We start from the raw sequence: 6,000 nt of genomic DNA on the forward strand, positions 1-6,000 counted from the left end.
TGCGCGTGGAAGGCTCCTGACTTTACATCCAGGTCCCCATGCAGCGCGGTCCCCTTCATCGTCGCCGGCCTCGCCTCCGCTTCCTTCTGAGGCGCCAACCGCCTGTTCTCGCTTCACCGCCCACGACCTGACAGCTCTTCCCCGCCGCCCCGGGGCTCGGCTCTCTCCGCCGCCTCTCGCCGCTTTTCGGCTGGGCTCGGCTCCTCTAACCAGGCGTCGGGCCCTTCCGCCTGGCCTCCGCTGTGTCTTCACATCTTCGGCTCTTTCCGTTTATCTTCGTCTCTCTCCGCCTGGTTTCGGCTCCCTCCGCCTGTCCCCGCCGCTCCTCGGCTCAGTGGTTCGGGTTCGTCTCTCTCCGTCTGGTTTCGGCTTTCTCCGATTTCACTGCCACAGTTCGGCTCTTTCCGTCTCTCCCCGCCAAGTCCTGGGCTTCGCTGATTGTTCAAGTTCACCCCCTATTCACTGTGCTGTCGGAGTGTCACTTTCTCTACATCCTAATAGATCAACATATTAAACAAACAGTAAGTGTTCCTAATCTGATAAATAAAAACAAGAATCTTGGTGTTTTACTTATTTTTCCTTTGGTGGGCGAAGTTGAGAATCATCTCTTATACTGAGAGCATTCTGTATTTTCTGTGAACTGTTCTTCGCCATTTGTCCATTTCTCCAACGGATTCTTGGTCTTTTTTGGTTGGTAGGAGTTCCTTAATGTTAAAAAATTAGCTTTTTGTGATGAGTTGCCAACATCCTCCTCTTTTCCTTTTTTTGTCTTTGCCTCTAGTTGTTGCTGCCATGCAGATTTTTTGAAAGGAAATCAAATGTGTTAATTTCGGTTCTTGTTTTGTTATAGTTTTAAAAGACCATCTCTTCTCTGAGATTATATATAAAATACTTATCCTTTGGTTTTTTATAGGACTTTCACAGCTTTAATCTGTACCTTTAAATCTATGATAATCCCTATTCCACAGAACAACTGGGGGTTCCAACATGATTTTTTTGTTAACAATTCGTTTTTCTTTCCTGCCTTAGCACACCACCTGCACCCACTTTATTAGGAAAAATGTTCAGGCAGGGAGATAATTTGAAAGAGTTTTGCAGTGAACAGTCACGTTATGGACAGAATTCTGTCCCCTCAACTGTCATGTGTTGAAGCCCAAATCCCTAGTACCTCTTATTGTAACTTTATTTGGAGTTTGTGACTTAAAAGAAAGTAACTGAGATAAAATAGGGCCATTAGGGTGGACCCTAATCCAATTTGACCAGTGTCCTTATAAGATGAGATTAGGACACACAGACCAAGAGACGCCAGGGGCACGCATGCACAGAGGGATGGCAATGTGAAGAGGCAGCTAGACGATGGTCATCTGGAAGCCAGGGAGAGAGGACTCAGGGGAAACCAATCCTGCAGGCACCTTGATCTTGGAATTCCAGCCTCCAGAATTATGAGAAAGCAAATTTCTGCTGTTTAAGCCACCCTGTCTGTGGTACTTTACTACGGCAGCCCTAATGAAGACAGTCCACCACCTAGATTCCATCAGTTACAATTTACTACGTTTACTTTGCCACCTCCATCCATTTATCACCCAAGAATCCATCTCTGTTTAATGCATTTTGAAGTACGTTGCAAACAACAGTAGACTTCACTCCTAAACATGTTAGCATACATAGTCATTAAAGTTCAAAATTTGGCTGAGGCTGGAAGATCTTCCCAGGTGGCTCACTGAATGGTGAGCACTTGGTGCTGGCAAGTTGGTTCCTCTCCACGTGGACCTCTCCACAGGGCTACTGGAGCATCCTCATGGCATGGTGGATGGCTTCCCCTAGAGAGGGAGCAATCTAAGAGACCAAGGAGGCAGCTTCAGTGTGGTTTGTGATGTAGCCTCAGATGTCAGACACTGTCATTTCTGCAGCACTGTATTGACCACTTGGGTTCATGACAATTCACAGCTAATCGAATGTAGGAGGGGGCTGCACAGGGCATAAACACAGGTGGAAGGTACCATTGGTGGCTATCTTGGCTGCTAGCCTACACACCCCCCTTTCCTCCAGGCCGCCTCTCCTCATAAGCCCAGAATTCCTTTTCTTCTGCTCCTGCTCACCCCTGAGAACCTGGTTTGATTGGAGCTGTTTGGGGCCTCTGGAATTCATGGCTGTGTTTGGGACAACATGGAAGGTCTCATCTTTCCCTTTACTCTTACTCCTCTCCCCTCTCTATCCTTCTCAGCCTCTCCCCCAGCTCCAGCCTTTCTTGGCTCCTAGTGACTCTTTTAGCAGTAGAGGTTATTCTGAAGGTCAGCAGGATGTGCAACAGATAAGAGGGGTTTGGTGGAGCAGGAAATGTTGGGGGAAAGTTTGCTTCCTGGGCTCCTGTCACCTTCTGTAGAAGGGGAGCTTGGGGGTTGTTGGTGGCTTGTCAGGACAACTGCTGTGTTCCTTATTCTGAGACTGGGTCCTCAACATTCCCCAGGGCAGGGGATTTTAGGTTGAACGGGGCTCTATCTATCCACTACAGTTGGGGACAGAGACATCTACGCAGCAAGAGGAAGCTGACGAGTTGCCAGCTGGGGCTCAGAATGTTCCTTGTGTTTGGGATTAGGGAGGATTCCCCACAGGGGCAGTCGTCTGTTGGGAGGGACTTGAGGGACTTGCATTGTGGTCTCCTCTCATTTGTGTTGAGTACTGCTTGCTGATGCTTCTATAGACTCTTTTGATAATGGGAAGAGAGGGAGTTTTCTGAGGATCTGTTTGACACTTACACTGGAGAACCTGGCGTGTTGCCTAGTGAGACTCTGGTCATTGCTTTTCTGGGGGGGAGACTGGGTTACTCATTGCTGGGGATACTCATATCTAGTCTTAGTAGTCAGGAGGCGAGCTGGGCTTTGTGTTGGGTGAAAATGGTGTGCTATTGGTTGGGGCTCCTTTCTTCTTGGTGTAGAGGGGGTTGTAAGTTGGTTTTTGGGGTTTCCAACATCTCTAATCTTGCAGGAATACGGGGGAGCACTTCCTGAAGCTTCCATGATTTGATGGAGCCCTCATTATTTTGGGGATAACTGGGAGGCATGAGACTGAGGTTCCTGTTGTATCTGGTGCTTGGAGACTGGAGGACCACTGCTTGTACGGGGATCCCACCTTTCAAGTGTGGGGGTGACAGGGAGGGGTCACTTCATGGAGGGCCATTGTCTCTAATTCAGGGAGAGGATTGGGTTAATTGCATGAGATTCCATGTATCTTTAGTCACGGGGCTCTGGAGGGGTCTTTATAGAACTCCTTTTTTCTAGTGTTGGGGGAGATCGGAAGTCTCACTTTCTGGGTCTGCCCTTGTCTGTATTGTTGGCATAGACTGGGTGGGTCACTGGGCTGGGGCTTCCCATTGTCTAGTGTTGAGGAGCAGCTAAGGGTGTTACTCATGGGACTGCTGTCATTTCTAGAATTAGAAGTGACTAGGGGGTGCTTGCTGGAGTCCCATAATTTCTAGTTTTGGGGGAATGGAGGTCTTGATGCTCAGACCCCAGCATTTGTGTTTGTGGATGACAGTTGTTATCTGAGGTCTGGTTGCCTCTAGTTTTGGAAGGAACAGGTGATGTCTCTCTAGGGCTTCTGTCACATCTGCTGTTGGATGCAGATTGTGAGCACCATTTGCTGGGGCTCCATAATCTCTAGTCTTGCGGGATGGAGTGAAGATTTCCTTGGAGGTGCTTCCATCATCACTATTTTTTGGGTATCAGTTCAACATGTTTTTAAAAGCATTATATTTTGAAAATGTTTAAACTTACATAAAAGATGTAAAAGTATACAGGGTTGTTTTATTCAGTCAATATTCATTATATTTACGTACATTTTCTTTCCTGCTGATGATCATTCCTAACAGTATGTGTGTTTGTGTGGAATTCTTTTCCTTCAGCCTGAAAATTCTCTTTAGAGTTTCTTGAATTTCAGTTCTGCTGCTGTTTAATTGTTCTAGCTTGTTTTTTTTAAACCCCATTTGAAAAATATCTTTAATTTGTCTGCATTTTTGAAGAATATTTTTCTTAAGTCAGAGAATTTTAAATTGGCAGCTTTTTCTCCCCTCCCATTCAACCCTTATCTGTCAGATGTCGTTCATGTCTTCTGCTTCCAAAGTTTCTTTTGAAAAGTTTCCAGACTTACTATTGCTCTTTTGAAAGAAACGTGTCCTTTTTCTTTGGTTGCTGTAAAGATTTCTAGTTTGTCTTTCTTTTTCTACAGTTGTCCATGTTTCTTTCCTTTTATTCATCGTTGTTTTGAAGTCCTTGTCTGCTAACTCCGGTATCTGGATTGTCTCTGGGTCTGCTTCTACTGATTTATATATTCATAATTGAGAGCATTTTCCTGCTGCTCTGCATGTCTATTAATCTTTTATTGTGTGCTGGATCTTGTGAACAATACCTTGTAGAAGGTCTTAATCATGTTGCCTTCCTCTAAAGATTAGGTTTGTAGTACGAATGGATCACCCTGAGCCTCTGAAGGCTACGTTTTAGACCCTAAAAGGACATATATATTTCAGTTTTGCACTGACTCCCAAGATGTAGTCCTTACTCTTAGTGTGTGTCACTGACTCTCAGGCTGTGACATTTCTAGGGTCATAATTGAAAGCTAGGACTTGTTTTTCTTTTATCAAGGTCGTTCCACTCCAGATGAATCCAAAAGCCAACCTCCCACTCCTGGCATGTGTGATCTCCGAAATTTCTGCACAATATTCAGTTTTCAGTGGCTTTTCTCTTCTAAGTCTCCTAGATTCATTCCCTGCACGTGCACAAGTTAGGTGTTATTAAAGGACCTGAAGGGGGATTTTTAGTCGGATTTTGGGGGTTTCCTTTTGTGAATCTTTATTTTACACTAGAATATCCTTCAGAGATATTTCATGGTCAGGTTGTATTTCCTCTACCGTAGCCCTGGAATCCAGTAGTCCTCAAGAGAGCCCTGGTTCCTTCCTTTTTCTTTAGAATAGTATCTTAGTAACCAATTTCTGGGTGGTTGATAGGTATTCTCATTATTACTGGTGTGTCGTTCTTCTAGGCCTTCTGAGCTGTCAGGCCTTGGAAAGATATGAATCTATACTGTCCTCTACATACACACATTAACTATCTGTCTCTCTATCTATCTATCTATGTATCTATCTATCTATCCATCCATCCGTGAAAAGCATGAATTGATAATGGTAGCTCTTATTCCAATCCAATGCCTCAGTTGGATTGGAATAAGAGCCAGCCTTCTCTCTTTTCTTGTTTATAACATCTTTCTTTGACTGTGATACACTGGCTCTCATCATCTACAATATATTTACTTAGTTGTTCATGTCTAGTGTATGCATAAATTAGTTTCAGAATTGCTAACCAATACCCTTCTGAGAAACATTTTTTATGAACTAGACTACAGGATTTCTGATCAGTTCTTTTGATCCAGGCTTACAGGATCTGGTAAAACATAAGTTTCCAAAGTAATTTTGGTTTCCTTTTCATAACCTTCATTGTGGCTATGTTATTCATTTGCAATACATTTAGATTCATTTGTTATAGTTTGTTTTCCATTTTATGTTCCCTTCACTACCTGGTGGATTGATTTTTTTAACCTACAGTAATATCCACTCTGGGATGTACTGTTCTATGGGTCTTGGCAAATGCATAGAGTTGTGTATCCATCAACACAGTCATGATCTAACATGATACACACATGAACAGTCTTGATAGGGCAATTCCATCACTCCCAAGTTCCTTTGTGCTGTCCCTTTGTAGTCATCACCCTCTCTTACTCTTTGCCCTGGAAACCATTGATTTCTTGTCCTTCCCTACAGTTTTGCCTTTCCCCAAATGGCATACAATGGAATCTACAATAAATGGCTTTTCATCTCTGGCTTCTTTCACTTAGGAAAATGAATCTGATTTTAGTGGAGGCATATGTTACACATAGCACAATGCATAGATCTTAGGTGTAGAACTGAATGCATTTTGACAAATGCATACACCTATGTAACCTATACTCCTG

The sequence above is a fragment of the Diceros bicornis genome, unplaced genomic scaffold, assembly GCF_020826845.1.
Source record: "Diceros bicornis minor isolate mBicDic1 unplaced genomic scaffold, mDicBic1.mat.cur scaffold_357_ctg1, whole genome shotgun sequence".
NCBI lineage: Eukaryota > Metazoa > Chordata > Mammalia > Perissodactyla > Rhinocerotidae > Diceros > Diceros bicornis.